This window comes from Mauremys mutica, unplaced genomic scaffold (genome assembly GCF_020497125.1).
Source record: "Mauremys mutica isolate MM-2020 ecotype Southern unplaced genomic scaffold, ASM2049712v1 Super-Scaffold_100270, whole genome shotgun sequence".
NCBI classification, from domain to species: Eukaryota; Metazoa; Chordata; order Testudines; family Geoemydidae; genus Mauremys; species Mauremys mutica.
The window spans coordinates 65,800-82,895 of NW_025423299.1; the positions used below are offsets into that span (position 1 = coordinate 65,800).

The 17,096-nt window shown below is 47.9% G+C and overlaps 3 non-coding genes across 3 annotated transcripts; 1 reads left to right on the plus strand and 2 right to left on the minus strand.

The window, feature by feature from the left end:
• Positions 1–840: 840 nt before the first annotated feature.
• On the minus strand, positions 841–922 carry TRNAS-AGA. The gene has a single exon. It is a non-coding gene; the product is annotated as a tRNA-Ser (tRNA).
• Positions 923–2,755: 1,833 nt separating this feature from the next.
• Positions 2,756–2,828, plus strand: TRNAK-UUU. Its single transcript has one exon. It is a non-coding gene; the product is annotated as a tRNA-Lys (tRNA).
• Positions 2,829–5,638: 2,810 nt separating this feature from the next.
• On the minus strand, positions 5,639–5,710 carry TRNAG-UCC. Its single transcript has one exon. It is a non-coding gene; the product is annotated as a tRNA-Gly (tRNA).
• Positions 5,711–17,096: the final 11,386 nt, after the last annotated feature.

Here is a 17,096-nt window from a genome sequence, read left to right on the forward strand (position 1 = left end):
CTGCCAACACAGAGCAGGGGCGGCAGAAGCTTCCTTACAGTGGGGGGGGGGGCACCATTGTCCAAACTGTGGCACCTCCATGACACCTCCTTCCCTAAGGACCCCCACTCACAGCACCTCTCCCCCCGAGGCCACACCCACAGACGCCTCTTCCCCAAGACTGCACCCTCCCTCCGCTCCATCATTTGTCCTAACAGCCAGTAAAGAGTGGTGGGGCCATGGCCCTCTAAACCCCCTGTTCCAGCACCCCTGACACAGAGCTAAGCAGGCAGCAGTGTGTGTGTGTGTGTGTGTGTGACAGAGAGTGCTGTGCTGAGCTGAGCCAGTGAGAGAAGGGGAGCTGATGTCAGGGCTGTCCCCTGCCTCACGACTGGTTCCTTCCAGCAGCTGTCTGAACTTAGAGACAGTGTGCGACACACTCACTCTTCCACAAGGCGCACACTGTCTCTCCCCCACCAAGCACACACACATGCTCTCTACCCTATCACACACATTGCAGTTGGAAGGCAGCTGGCAATCTAGTAAGATGCCCATGGAACAATGGGATAGAAACCCGCATCATGTGATGCTGTACCAGCCCGTGAGGCATTGCAAACCCTTCCCAAAGCACCCTGCAGCCCGTTGCACAGTGGGATAGCTACCCACAGTGCACTGCTCTCTGTGGCAATCCAAGAGATGCTAGCATGGATGTGCTCTGGTGACACAGGGGAATAGGGTGGACATGCAACAGCTGTTCAATTAAAACACTTTAACTTAAGCCACATTATTCTTTCATGTAGACATAACTGAAGAGTGAGACAAGACCCAGCTCCATTGAAACTAAAGAACCACAACTTTCTCCGTAGTTGGCAGGATTTGAACCTACGCAGGGAGACCCCAATGGATTTCTAGTCCATCGCCTTAACCACTCGGCCACAACTACTTACTTGATGTTGGGCTCTCACTGCACTCTAGTTCTGTTCTCACTGAGTGATCAATTCCAGTTGTTTCTTCAGACCAGCTTCCACAACACACTCACTGCTGTGCCCTTGTGTAAGTGTGTCCATGGCTGAATAGCAAGAATTCCTGCTCCTTTCCCTTCTGGCTGGAGCATGAGGATAGTGCGTTTGTGGTTAATGACGTTGCTGTAGCTTGTTGTCCATTTCCTGCCTTGATCATTCAGACAGTCCCTTTCCCGTCATATCGCCAGTACATCAGTGATTGTGATAGCAGGGGGCAGGTTTTCTCTGGGGCACTGAGCTTTGCCAGTGGGTTGGTGACTCCTTTCTTTCCTCACCCTGGAGTAAACTCAGCTTTTTATTCCATCCTTGATGTTTCAAGGAATAACAACAGATGACCAAAGAAAGAGGTGGGCAGGGTGGGTCTCTGGGGAGGGCTCAGAGAGGTGGGGGCGATGGGCAGGGTGAGTTTCAGGGGAGGGGGCAGAGAGGTGTGGGCGATGGGCAGGGGGAGGTCTCAGGGGAGGGGCAGAGAGGTGGGGGCAGGGCAGGTCTCAGGGGAGGGCTCAGAGAAGGTCCTGGGTGCTCAGATGCCCCAGTTATTGCACCCTGGCCTGTCACAGAGAGAGAAAAGACCCAGCGGGACCCAGGCCCCCCTACAGTGATCCCATGGCCAAGAACCTGGTTGGGAGTGGGGTGAAGGTTCCCTCTGGGCAAAGGGGAGCTGAAATCCCTCAATGTCCTGGAATTTAAGCAATGGAAGCTTCAAACCCTGCACGGGTTTGGGCTGAGGTGCGTCAGCAGAAGGTTGGGCTGGACAGGGGAGGCAGGTTTGTATAATTTTTGGTGGTGCCCAGAATGAGACCAAGTCTGCCCCACACCCCACACACACCTGCCTAAGGCTCTGGGGTGGAGTTTGCTGAGGGAGGGAGAGGGGCTGGGCTCTGGGAGAGAGTTTGGGTGCAGGGTCTGGGCTCAGTCAGGAGGTTGGGATGCAGGAGAGTGTGCAGCTGTGGGAAGAACAACTTGGGGTTGCTTGGGGAAGCCACCTTTAAAAACACACGTGTAACATGCTAGTTACATTTTAATAAGACCAAATTAAATGGTGCAGGACAGAGCCATCTATAGTCTATTGTCCTGGTCAATGGGAGCCATCAAGAGTCCAAACCACTATTAATGGCCCACAATTTGCATCATTACAACAGGACCTCAGAGTTATAGTTCATATTTCTAATTTCAGATCCAAGAATGATCGGTTCATACAAATAGGATTAACACACACAGTAGATTATAAGCTTTGTAATGATACCTTACAAGAGACCTTTTGCATGAAGCATAGTCCAGTCACTTTATATTCACACTCATTAGTATATTTTCATAAAATCCTATGGAGTGCAACGTCACAGCAGGGAAAGGGTTTTCCTGCGGCACCTGGGAGCAGTTGAGTTTCATGTTCAGGCTGTGGTATGAATTCCTCCAGGTTTCTCGTAAGCACACAGGGACCTTCGCAGGTGCTCTCGATACAGGAATGGCCCAGACATGATAAAGTGATGGGAATTGCATTTTCCTTTTTTATTTCTGTATTTCCAATGACATTTCTGTTTGTGATTTCGTTTTGTTTTGTATATCTGTGTTTTCTCCTGGATTTGATATTTAACAAAAAAAAGAATACGGCCTCAAGGCACCAGATGGAGGAGCAGGCTGGGGCTAGGACTGCTAAGAGAGTGAGAGTAGCAGGTTTTCTGTATTGTTTCCTGCCCTAATTTTTCTTGACTAGTTTCTGTTCTGTACAAAATTTGCCAATCTTTTACATGTGAGGCTGGCTAGCTCAGTTGGTAGAGCTTCAGACTTTTAATCTGAAGGTCCAGGGTTCAAGTCCCTGATTGGACAAAGAAACACTTTCCCTTTGCAACACCCCTAAAGAGTTTCAGAAGGACTTTCCTTGACTTTAGTCTTTCCTTTTCAGGACATGGCCTTTCCTAGGAAGGGCCCTTTACTGCCTCGGACTGAAGGTGCTACTGCCTCACCTGTCCACTGGCCTCTCAGTCTGGAGGAAGAAAGGCCTCTGGGCCTGCAGCAAAGTGCTGGGTGCTGACTTTTTGAGCAAATGCAGGGCTGGCCAGAGAGGCATGTTCCCACTGAGTCCTCCCTGCCAGAAAAAATTGTCCCGACAAACAAGGGCGGCTCCAGGCCCCAGCACGCGAAGCGCTTGCTTGGGACAGCAAGCCGCGGGGGGTGCTCTGCCGGTCGCCGCGAGGGTGGCAGGAAGGCTGCCTTCGGCGGCATGCCTGCGAAGGGTCTACTGGTCCTGTGACTTCGGCGGACCTCCCGCAGGCAAGCCGCCGAAGGCAACCTGCCTGCCGTGCTTGGGGCGGCAAAATGCCTAGAGCTACCCCTGCCCACAGAGTCCTCCCTGCTGGAAGTCTACAGTAATCAACAGGTGCTGTGCTGGTCCCATGGTGTAAGGGCCAGCACTCAGGACTTTGAATCCTGCAATCTGAGGTGAAGTCTCAGTGGAATCTGAGAACAATTCCTGTGCCACAAACCCTGCTAGGTCTTCCAAGGCTCTGTCTTGCTTTCTCAAAGGCCATGAAAGCCACTACAAAAGGGTTTTTTCTCCTGCTGCTAATAGCTCACCTTAACTGATCACTCTCGTTATAGTGTGTATGGCAACACCCAATTTTTCATGTTCTGTGTGTAATATATCTATATCTATCTTTCTGCTGTATTTTCCACTGCATGCATCCAGTGAAGTTGGTTTTAGCCCAGGAAAGCTTATGCTCAAATAAATTTGTTAGTCTCTAAGGTGCCACAAGTACTCCTTGTTCTTTTTGCAGATAAATGAATGGAGGTTAAGTCCATGAATGGCTATTAGCCAGGATGGGTAAGGAATGGTGTCCCTAGCCTCTGTTTGTCAGAGGGTGGAGATGGATGGCAGGAGAGAGATGACTTGATCATTACCTGTTAGGTTCACTCCGTATGGGGCACCTGGCATTGGCGGCTGTTAGCAGATAGGATGTGGGGTTGGATGGACCTTTGGTTTGACCCAGTATGGCCATTCTTATGTCCTTATGAAGGAAGGGGCAGAGCATTGGAACAATGTTTCCGTAGTGTAGTGGTTATCATGTTTGCCTAATGCACAAAAGGTCCTTGGTTTAAAACCAGGCAGAAATATGCTGGCTTACTTTTCCCAGCTCCTCCTGGCCTGTCCCTGCTGTTATAGGAGCAGCAGTGATTTCTATGCTCAGAAGGTCTGTTATACTTCCCCTGCTCCCACTTTTGTCTCCTCTCCCTCTCTGAATGCCTGTGAAGTGGCTTTTCCCCTCCCGCTCCCTCCTGGAATGCTCGTGGGATGAATGGGCTGGTTGAAGAGCAGAAGAGCTTCCAGGTAGACAAGGTGTCTCGGACGCTAATTAGGCAGCGATCACACACCCAGAGCATGGACACTGACCAAGGTGGAGTGTGACCAGCCAGATGCAGCCAAGTCATCTCTAGTCACAGGCCATGAGGTGCAGGCCCTTAAAAGGGGAAGGGGCCCTGTGCTCAGGAGAGCACTCACAAGCTTGTACGTCCAGTGAATGCCCTTTGCCCGGACCGCCTGGCCAGTGGTTCTCTGCGTTGTATTTCATTGTGCCTCAGGAAGACTTACCTTCATTGCACCGTCCATAGCTGCCCTGTGGGACACTTACCTTGCAGAATCCTGACATCTCCAGTGCCGTGCCTGTCCTGGGAGTGTGAGTATGCGAGTGCGAGTGTGACACCCCCCCCTCCCGTCCACCGTTTCTTCTTTTGAGCTTAGCTGTCATTATAACAAATGTGCTGCTTTCTGCCAAACTCTGGTGGGTCATTAGTCCTCCCTACACTTACTGACCCAATTTTGAAGAAGGATGGTTCTGGGTGAAAGGAAGACAAGCAAAGCTCTGGGAGGAAATTTGGGAGCAGGGTGCTGGCTCTGTGCTGGGGGCGGGGTTTGGGGTGCAGGAGGGGTGGCGCTTACCCCGGGCACTGCAGCTCCCAAAGTGCCTGGTACACACAACCCTGCGGCAGCAGCTCCTAGGTGGGCGGGGCCAAGGGGTCTCTGTGTGCTGCTGCCTGCAGGCGCCGCCCCCAGAGCTCCCATTGGCTGCAGTTCCTGGCCAATAGGAGCTGCAGAGTTGGTACTTGGGGCAGGGGCAGCGCATGGAGACACTCCCCCCGCCCCAGGGGATGCTGGGACATGTCGGCCATTTCTGGGAGTGGCACGGAGGGACGGAGGCAGAGTGGGCAGGGAGCCACCTCAGTGCTGCTGGCACATCTCTGCACACCCATGGAGGGAGGGGAGCAGAGGGCTTCCATGCGCTGCCTGGGGTAGGGGGAGTGCACAGAGCTGCCTCCCCTCCCGCGTCTATTACAGGAGTGGGTGGGTGGGGTCTTTTGGCCTGCAAGGTGCAGCAGGTCAGACTAGATGATCACACTGGTTCTGTCTGACCATAAAGGCTCTGAGTCTAAAAGGGAGAGGGAAGTAAAGGGAAAAAAATAAAAAATAAACCAAATATTGTAATACCAGGATGACTCCACCTGCTCATTGTATAGTCCTGCCCCTTTCTTTCTCCACTGGGTGTTTAATGACCTGCAGCACATTGATTCTCTCCTTCCATTGCTAAACTGATACAATGTGACTGAAATTAAACCAATTCCCAGCAGCGAAAACATCATATCTCTGCATTGGCTGGGAATTGAACCCAGGTTAATTACTTGGAAGGCAGCTATGCTCACCACTATACCACCAATGCATCTGGCAAAAGGGCTGCTTATGCTTGCCCAATGAGGCTAGACCAGAATTGAGGCGTTTTACTACCTGTTAAAATGTACTGGAGTCTCATCACTAAAAAAAAAACCTACTTCTGTCTTCACCTGGGTTTGAACCATCAGCCTCTCAATTAGGTCACAAAAGTGGTTAATCACAGACCCAGGTAACTACCCTACTTCCCAAGTTTGTCTATGAAGCATCTACAGGGGTACACCTGGCTAGTGAGGGAGGCACACTGCTGGGGTTATGAGCTCAGGCCTCACCCAAAGCATCGGTTTTCATTAGCCATGGAGCTTCCCCCACTCACTTTGTCTAATTCACATGGAAAGTGCCATACAAGGGTGATGAGAGTAAATTCTAAACTCTGAAATGCGGAGGTGGCCCAGAGATTGGGATAAGGGGTTTGAAGAGAAAAAACTCTAAGGATATAAAACCAGACAGTCTCCAGGGGCAGGTACGGTACAACGCCTCAACAGGGAGCCATTTGGGGGAGGGGGTTTCACTTCCTCTGTTCAATGTCCTGAGAGGTATTTTAAGATGAAGATAACACCATGGCTACCAGCTGACTGGCACGTCCTGGGTTAAAGAAAGGAAGGGACTTGGGTTAATAGTCGGAAGATTTGTGTTACCGTCACTGTCTGACCCCCCTTCAGTGCAGAGCAGGTTTGTACTTTGTTGGGTGGAACGCACAGACTCCTGGAGAGCTGGGGCAGCTGTTTCCATGGCAGAGAGCCTGGCCCTTAGGAGACTTTCTTGACTTGCTGTTTTGAAGCAATTCAATAAAATAACAGTGGAGCTACAATGTCCAGTCCAAAAGTTCAGCCCCCCCCGGTGCAAAAATGCTATTTGAGGATCTAAACAGGAGGCTTCCGGCGCTAGGACACCTGACCAGAGAGCTCAATGAGGGGTGTAAGAGCTGCTGACTCTCAGGGTCCTGGGCTAAATCCACTTGCAGGGGGAAGTGTTTTGATTTACTTGATGGATAATGAGCACCAGCTACCAGGGGAGAAGCCCTAACAACCTGCTGCCACTCCAGCTGCTGCCCCGGCGGGGGGGGGGGGAGCCCCAGGGGGCCTGCTGCTGCTCCAGCCACCCCAGGAGTGCTGCCAGGGGCCACCGAGCTGCGGCTGCTCCTGCTGCCCGCGGAACCACAGGAGGGAGATGATTTTTTGACAGTGACGGACGCCTCATCCTAAAGGCCTTTGTCTGCCCCCTTCTAGTGACTGTTTGGTACAGGAATGCAGCCCTCACTCCTGAGTCGCTCCTGGGGAAAAATGTTTCTGTGCAAAACACCAACGCTTTTAACAGAAAGGAAGAAAAGGAAATGGCCACACGATGGGACTAGGACATAAGGAATGAAACACAAGGTGCTTCTCCCATGTGCATTGACTTTGAACCTTGTTGTTTGCGGTGTTGTCTCTCATGTCCTGGGACCAACATGGATACAACAAGGGGGAGGAGGTCACATAATATCTTCTAAAGGACCAAGGAAGGGAGTATTATTTACTCCTTCTCATAACACAAGAACTAGGAGGGGTCACCAAATGAAATGAATAAGCTGCAGGTTTGAAATGAACACACTTCCCTCAATCTGCTGGCAATGCTTCTACTAACGCAGCCCAATCTGCTGTTAGCCTTCTTGGCAACAAGGGTGCTGTTGACTCATATCCAGCTTCTCATCCACTGTAATCCCCAGGTCCTTTTCTGAAGAACTGCTGCTTAGCCAGTCGGTCCCCAGGCTGTAGCAGTGCAGGGGATTCTTCCTTCCTAAGTGCAGGACTCTGCACTTCTCCTTGTTGAACCTCCTCAGATTTCTTTTGGCCCAATCCTCCAATTTGTCTAGGTCACTCTGGACCCAAACCCTGTCCTCCAGCGCTTGGATTCTTTACATGCTTTCACAGAGTGAAGAGCACATGTTCCATGATTTCATATGGCAGAGTGTTATGCTATAGGGAGCTTTCCCTGTGTGAATTTGACAGGTGAATCAACATAGAGACATATTGTGACCCTTCTCAGGGAGCTGAGGGCTGCGAGTTTCCTTGTTGCCACCTTCCACTAGGAAGAGGGAGTTTTGCATTTGGCAGCTGGATGTTAGTGACCAAACTCACCCAATCCGTCAGGCACTCAAGGACCCTCCTCTGAACTACAGCAGCCACCCTGAGTTCCTTCAATGTATCCCCCTCTGGGGTACAGCCCGGATCACCAGATACTCAGAGAAATCCCAGATTCTCTCTGCCCAAAGCAATGGTATATCCCAGGTTACTAGTTTTACTGTGGACCACTGCTACTGTATCTCACACAGCACTTGAGTATAGTTATCAAACAAGCAGAAATTTATTTAACAACCGATAGAGATTTAAACCAACAAATGTGAGTGATGGAAACCAACTGTTACCAACTAAACAAAATCAGAAAATGCAACCTACACTTTTTAATAGTTAGCTTTCCTATCTAAGTAGAGTCTCACCTCACACTTCAGTCAATTTCACTGATTGCTAGTCCCTAGGCACCACAGCCCTGCCTTTCATGAAGCGCCACCGGTCATTAGGAATCTCCTTGGTGAATGGACCCAGAGTGTTTTTCTCCACCCTGTTATGAACTGAATCAGTCTTTTGTCTTTAGATTCACAGAAAGGACAATCTCCTCATTCTCATATTGTCCTTGTCACTTCCACAGGGTTTTGATGTCTATAATTTGTCGTTGATGGTTTTCCATTGGCTTTTCTGGGTTGGTGCAGAGGCTGACAATGGAGCAATACATCACATAACTGGCTAGCAAGGGAGAGGTGCCAATTCCCTCCCACTGGAATGGGCCGTCCCCACCAAGACCTATGATTGGGGTGACTCACTTTCACAACAATACCATATGGGCATAATTTTCCATGTACTTACATTACCCCTTAACTATGACTTGGACACACCTCTCGCAGTGAGTAGGAGTATCAATAATTTACAAGCTTTCAGTAGAGATCTCACTGCTATGCTTCCTGGATAACTATCATAAAAGCAGTGTATTAGGTGTGGGGAGTTTGTCAGGTCTGACACAGGAGTTGCTTGTGAAGAACAGTGACCCCTTTGCCAATTGGCACCAATGAGCTTTTGTCACAGATGCACTGAGCTATACAGTCACCCCCTGATAGAACAGAAAAGCCATCACAAAAAACAGAGAGAGGAACAATAAGATACTAAAATGACAATGGCTGGAACTCTCCATTTCTCTCAGTCTTTGCATTCATGGGCACTAAGAGTTGTAGCTACAGTTGAGGAACCAGGTGAGCAGACAGCTGGCTCAGCCCTCCATACGAGTAACTTTCTCACATATAGGGAGATGGGTCAAAATTGGAATTGATGTTAAGGCTGTGTCTACACTTCAAACACTGGAAATATTCTTCTGACAACCCAACACTGCCTACACTGGGGCTCAGGTCACATTAACGACTTCTCTCAGTGGAGAGGACTTTTCACACCCCTGAGAGATGTGGCTATGCCAACACAGCTTTTCTACATCGACCAGGCTTTAGATGGCTTATTGACCTGAAAGGCAATGGATTTCAGTCTTTCTTTATATTGATGGTTGATGAGTGCAGCTGTCCTACCTGCTGGACACATCCTGTGACAGATGTCAGGCCTTTCCTTTGCAAATTAGAGAAGTGGGGAAGACAGTGACCCTTACATTCTAAGCTGGTAAAAATTTATACAACTTGTCACCTCAAGTAGCTTTCCTTTGAATAGAAATTGACTGAGGCTACGTCTACACTACGCGCCGTATCGGCGGGTAGCGATCGATTTTTCAGGGATCGATATATCGCGTCTCATCTAGACGCGATATATCGATCCCCGAACGTGCTTCTATCGATTCCGGAACTCCACCACCGCGAACGGCGGTGGCGGAGTCGACATGGAGAGCCCCGGACATCAATCCCGCGCCGTGAGGACGGGTAAGTTATTGATATAAGATACTTCGACTTCAGCTACGTTATTCACGTAGCTGAAGTTGCGTATCTTATATCGATTTTCCCCCTTAGTGTAGACCAGCCCTTAGAAACTAAACAAAATAAATTCTATTTGAAAACACAAAATACTAAAATCTATACTGGGCCAATATTCTCTTATACACACTTTCTCATACACATTTTCCCACCCCAACCTTTGGAGTGAGGTTTTTGACCAGAACTCCTTACACTACAGGGGGTAAATTAAATCAAATTAACTATTCAAGATTAGCCACCATTTCCTGTACGACTAACAAAACAAAAAAAAAACAACTTTCAGTTTTCCAAAATACTTCAGATTATCACACATTTAGTCTCTTCTTCTTTAACCAATAACTTCACCAATAATCTCATTTTAAGAGATGATAAAAACATATTCAAAGATCACAAATTCTTATCATATATGTTAAGTTTTCTTCTAATGCCCATTGCCAACAACTGAACCTTGGCTCAAGATGTGGGTTGTCCCAACCACTTCTGTGAGTTCATATATCTCAGGATCTTCTACAGTATGTGTTGGTGGAAGGGGTCTCCTATGTTGGAATCTTTGCATCATGAGGAAAAATACCTCTCGTGTCACACTTTTAATCTTTCAAAGTGAGAGAAGATAGAGGAGAAGTGATGTAAATGCATAAAACACAAGAGAGAACTGTCTGGTCTACACTAAAGACATTTATCGGTTAACTATATTACTCAGATGTGTGAAAAATCCACACCACTGAGCAATGTAGTTACACAGCCCTAACCCCCTGTGTAGATAGCGATACATCAGCAGCAGAACTTCTCCTGCCAAAAGAGCCACTGCCGCTTGCGAGGGTTGGACTAATCAAGTCCGATGGGAGAAATCTCTCCCATAGGCTGAAAGCATCTGTAATAGCAGCGCTACAGCAGCGCAGCTACATTGGTGCAGCTGCACCAACATCAGCTTTATTGTGTAGCCATAGCATCAGACACAAAACCATAGAATCAGAACTCAACATGCGAGTATCCAGAAGTCTGAAATTGGAGCCTGATACATTCATTGCCTCATTGGTTACCATCATTTCTACAGCCTTGAAGTCCTTGTTACCCAATCAGGCAGCCAGTTTGGGATCCACGGGAAAGGAATGTCCTTTGAAGCACTCTCTCTTTGGATCCAAATGGTGAAGGATGATTGTTCTCAATGTAACCTGGCATCCTTTGGAACTGTAATCAGTGACACTGAACTAGGAAATGGAGTTGTACAAACAATTTTCCTTGGGTCATTGGTCACCATAGCTTCCTTTACTGGGGTGGAAACCAAGAACTGGGTGTGGACTCTTTCAGCCCCAGCTCTTTCCAAATCCTTGGCCTTGGTTAAAAGTAGAATCCTTTACAAAACCACTCCAAATCTCAGCAGTGTTAGTGAGGCTTACCAAAACATGGAGGCTTACCAAAACATGCCCAGCTTTTCTTTAATTTGGTGGCACAGTTCCAGGCAAGGGACTGGATACAGGGCTGGATCACAATCTTCATTAGTGACCAGAGCTGGAGTTTCTATTCAAAAATAGCTATTTTTCTGCAGCTATTAGATTTCCAAAACTGATTTGATTCGATATACATTTTTAGCACCTACAAAGGATAAATTCAACAAAACTCCGCTTCTATTTCCTCAACATCTGCATCATGAAGGGCAGCATCACCGATACAATAAGATTAGCTAGGAAAGATCTTCTGTAGGGCCTGGGTTACAAAGGCTTTGGAACCAAATACATGGGCATTGTGCCTAGTTCAAAAATCACTTAGCATGGAATTTTCTCCCCAGAACATCTGGGACAATATTGACTTAAACAATTGAACTACACTGTGTTCATATGCACTTTCTTCAGTTAGTTGGGGTTCTGCTGTTGTTCACCATTTCTGAGTAGAGATTTTAAATCACTGCTGTTTCTTTGTTAGCTGTCCAGTAAATTGGAGAGTTCTCTAATGCTGACAGAACTGCACTTCAACCTTTCTCCATGACATCATGCAGGGATGGGGAAAAAGCAAAGCTGAAGTGAGAAATGATGACTTTAGCAAATAGTCATTTGTCTTAAATTCTCCAATAAATCTGCACTACATCCTATCAAACTGAACTACTATCCAATTGAGTGACCAAACAGCCTTCAGGAAAGATAGAAACCCATATCACAGAGAGCTAGAATACATGGCAATGAAAGCAGCAAAGAATCCTGTGGCACCTTATAGACTAACAGACGTTTTGCAGCATGAGCTTTCATGGGTGAATATCCACTTCTTCTTCACTTGCATCCGAAGAAGTGGGTATTCACCCACGAAAGCTCATGCTGCAAAACATCTGTTAGTCTATAAGGTGCCACAGGATTCTTTGCTGCTTCTACAGAACCAGACTAACACGGCTACCCCTCTGATACATGGCAATGAAAGTGTGAAGTGAAATTCCAGAGCAGGTTACATCTGATTATTCAGAATCAGGACAAGAGATTCTCCCATCACATTCTCCTCTGATCCATTCAAACATACTTCACTCAGCACTGTCTCAATAGCCAGTTATGTTATTTACAAAATGTTTAGTATCCGAGCATTGCCATAATGGGGGACAAAACCACTCACACCTTGCCAGAAGTGGCTTTACCAATAGATGGAACCTGGGATTTAAACTGCCAATGAGCACACTGTGTTTGGGATCCATTTGAATTCCCCTTCCAGGTTTTGACACTTTCATCTCCAGTCAGAGCGACTCTGATAAAGGATTAAAGAAGTCAAAGCATCATCTCCAAGCACAGACAGCTAAGAACTGTTCCTCACAGGACACTTTGAGAAGTGGATGGATAGAATGTGATGATGATAACCTCTGCATGGCTCAGACAAAAGGTAACAGTTCTGCAGTGATGGGGAAGGAGGGAATCTTTGCGTCTCCCCATCTCCTTCCAGTGTCACAAAGGCTGAAATTACACTTTTTTTTCCTGCCCCTGCTCCTCTTCATTTAAATATAATTTGAAAAATTCCCATTATATCTGCTCTTTAGCACAACCCAGAGCAACCTGAGAACAAGTGGCAATGATACAATCTGTATCACTGGTGACTAACAATAACTTTGAAATAGGAAGAATAGTATAAATGTGATGCTCCCTGGTTCCTGATAGGAAGGACACACTAGAATTACTCATGGGATAATGGAGTTGATAGAAAGGACAAATGGGTCCACCTCAAAACAGGGCAAACTGCAAAAGGCAAAAATAGGCCCCTCATCTGGTCAAACTGAGGGATAACCATGCTGCAAACAGTTCAAACAGCTGTAAAAGTTACTATGTGGGAATCAGGAAAATTATTAGAGAAAAAAAAAGTATTGATAGCCCTAGAGGTGTTTATGTTGTTGATTTCCCTTGCAGATTCTCTGATGAATAACATGGGCTAAGTGCCCACAGAAGGTTTTCCCGCACTCACTGCATTTATAGGGTCTCCCACCGGTGCGGATTTTCTGATGTTTAGAAAGGCTTGAGCTGCTAGTGAAGGTTTTCCCACACTCACTGCATTCATAGGGCCTCTTCCCTGTGTGGATTCTCTGATGTCTAATAAGGACTGAGCTGCGATTGAATTTTTCCCCACACTCACTGCATTCATAAGGCCTCTCCCCTGTGTGGATTCTCTGATGTTGAGAAAAGGCTGATCTGTCACTGAAGCATTTCCCACACTCACTGCATTCATAGGGCCTCTCCCCTGTGTGGATTCTCTGATGGGTAAGAAGGTTTGAGCTGCGACTGAAGGTTTTCCCACACTCACTGCATTCATAGGGCCTCTCCCCTGTGTGGATTCTCTGATGTTGATAAAGGCCTGAGCTGCTAGTGAAGCATTTTCCACACTCAGTGCATTCATAGGGCCTCTCCCCTGTGTGGATTCTCTGATGCCTAATAAGGGGTGAACTGCTAGTGAAGCATTTTCCACACTCACTGCATTCATAGGGCCTCTCCCCTGTGTGGATTCTCTGATGCTTTATAAGGATGGAGTAATCACATATGTTTTCCCCAAACTCACTGCATGTATTTTTTCTCTTTCCGCTGAGGATTTCCTGTTGTGTTGTGGTTTCCTTGAGGTCCTTCTGAGTTTCCTGACAGGAAATACATTTACCCACTTTCTCCCCTGGCTGGTTTCCCTGCTCTCCTTCTGGTCTATGCTGAATATCATGGGATTTTTCCTGCTTATGACTCCAGGACACATTCCTTTTCGATCTTTGCGATAATGCTCTGTGTTTATCCACTTGCTCAACATTTTCCTGCTGAGAATTCTGCTCCTCTTTCTCACATACCCTTGCGTCACCTGCTGTGATAGAGACAGAAACCTCAAACAGGGATGGAAAGGGGAAGGCCAAACCAATACAAGTACTGGAGAGACGTCAAATAAAATCAGGAACTGAACTCCCCCAAGTTCTTCCCAAACAGGAGAGAGGAGGGGATCAATTCAGACTTCACATCCCATCCAAATTCATGGGGGAAGGGAGGAAGCTACTGCCTGGTGTCTGCTAGGGTCTACAGGAAGCCATGAGCTATATTTACCCTAAGGATACGACCCCTGCTAGGGACAATACTGAACTGAGAGACCTTCCAAGGGCTTTGTAGGGCATCCCAGATGTTTCCTTCAGGCACTTACAGATTCTGAGTTGGTTTAATGTTTCCTCACCTGTGCAGGGAGCTCTCAGGATCTCTCTTTCCTCTGAACCCTGGAGGTCTGGGACCCATGGCTCTTCCCCTTGTTCCAGCTGGGAGATCACATCAGGTTGGGAAACTGGAAACCCTGCTCAGATGAAAGAAAACAAAGGAGTTCAGTTGATTTCATAAGACTGTCATAAAAAAAACCACTCTATTAATTTAACTTCAGTGCTTAGTGTGATGGGTGTGCCTGGGGCAGTCCACACTGAAAATGCCAGGGTCAGGGCAGGATGAAAAAGGGAGAGCAGATGCTCCCAAAACTGGTGGTTAACACTGAAGTTAAACTCAATGATCAGTCACAAACTGTGCTTCTGATCCCACACACGGGTTATCGAGAAGCTGAAAAAAGAAATCACACGGCCCCCTTTATTGCATTCCAGTTCTCCGACTCCCAATCAGCACCTAGGTCCCGTACAGTGAGAGGTTATTTAAAAACTCTGCTCATATACAAAATGTTTTTCTGACCCCAAAAGGTCAGCCACATTACAAGATCACTATAGGTTTGGATCTTACCCAAAAGACCACACTGCCAGCCAATCCTTTAGCATGGAAAGACAAGATATGACACACAAAACGTTGTTAAATGGGAAAGTAGTGAGATGCATTCAGAAATCTATATATCAGGTTCTTAGCATTATTGGTGAGTTGCTGGCTTGAAAGTCCGTCTGGAACACATCCACAGGTTGGATGGGTCATTCAGTCCTTTGTTCAAGGCTTCAGTTTGTAGAGAATTTGCTCCAGAGGTAGGAAGAGGGATTGAAGACAAAATGGAGATGATGCAGCTGCCCTTTATATTCCTTTTGCCATGTGGCTTGTACTTCCTGTGTCCCAAACACAAGCTTCACAGCACATGGCATGGAAAAGCCTTGGAGGTCTCACCACATAGACATACCCCTGCAGGTCTTGCTGACTCAATAGGTTTATGCCCTTGATCAGAGATGGGCCACATCCAGCCGACAGGACCGTCCTGCCCGGTCCCTGAGCTCCTGGCTGGGGAGGCTAGCCCCTCCCCGACCACCACACCACTGCGCGGGCAGTGCTCCTGCGGGGCGGGGCGGGGCTGTGCGCTCCTGCAGGGCAGTGTGTCTGGCTCTGCGTGGTCCACGTGGCTGCCAGACACGCTGCTCTGAGCAGCATGGTAAGGAGGTGGGGGCATTGGATAAGGAGCAGGGAGTCCCGGGGGGCAGTCAGGGGACGGTTGGATGGGGCGGAGGTTCTGGGGGGACAGGGGTTGGATAGGTGTGGGAGTCCCAGGGGTCTGTCAGTGGGTGGATAGAGATCAGGGCAGTCAGGGGACAGGTAGCAGCGGGGTTGGGTAGGGGGTGGGGTCCTGGGAGGGCAGTTGGGGGGTCTCTGGAGGGGGCGCTCAGGGGACAAGGAGCAGGGGGGGTTGGATTTCTCGGGGATTCTGAGGGGGGCAGACAGGGGGCGGTAAGTGGGAGGGGGCGGATAGGGGGTGGGGCCAGGGTGTTTGGGGACCCCAATGTGGCCCTCGGGCTAAAAAGTTTGCCCACCCCTGCCCTTGATCCTTTCCATGGTCTCACTGTACAGCTGATGGGCCATCAAACAGCCTAGACAGCGCTGATGCCAATACGTCTCACCCAGAAACACTGCCCAAGTCTGGAAATACAGATCTACTCTACAAATCTATAACTCACAATACAAAGGTGATACAAACATAGAAACAAAATCATCATACTTGGAAAAGCATAACATTTTCACTGACACCTGTCATGGCATATCTAGCACGAGTCATTTCAATGGTATCAAATTGGTATTGATAATAAAAAAAATAACATAAAATGTCTCACAATTCCATACAGTGTCACACTTGGTAAAGCAGTGAATTCCCAAGACCAGCTCCCCCGGTCCTTGAAGATGCTGAACACTGTGCTTATGATGTATTGAAATACCCACATATCTGCTGGGAACACACACACACAGACACTGTGTCAGTCTGTACCCCTATGTTCACTCTTCTGGAAAATTCTGATCAATTTGGTACACAGAATGGCATTTTGAAAACACAGTCTACTGAATATTATCCTGTTAAAATGTGTAGCAACACTATGTAAAATTATGAGATTTTACTGTATGATATTACTGAAAGTTATAATTCCGGGGAAGATCAGTTTCTCGGAGACAGCAAGTTAAACAGCTGGTCAAACAGCCATTCTGTGGCAGAGGGAAGGTGTGAAGACATTTACATTCCATCACAGGGACACTTGAAGCTCATATGTACAACGGACAGCCTGGCACCATGACTCAGCTGAGAACTGAAGTTGTTTCTAGTACAAAGGACTGAATTATAAAAAGAGGTGAGAAAAATGCTTGAGACTCTCTCTCCCCTTTCCCTCTGCTCATGACAACTCCTGCAGAGCTGAACGTGGGCGGCAGGGGCGGGTTAGGGGAGTCCTGGCTGAAAGGAAAACCAGCCTGTCTCAGCAGATGGTGAGAGAACATTTGCTTTCAATCCGTTTCAGCTTGTTAACTTAGATCGGGGTGGGCAAACTTTTTAGCCAGAGGGCCACATTGGGCTTCCAAAATTGTATGGAGGGCCGGGTAGGGAAGGCTGTGCCTCCCCAAACAGCCTGATCCCGCCCCTTATCCGATCCGACCCACTTCCTGTCCCGACTGCCTCCTTCAGAACTGCCGACCCATCCAACCCCCCCTGCTCCTTGTCCTCTGATCACCTG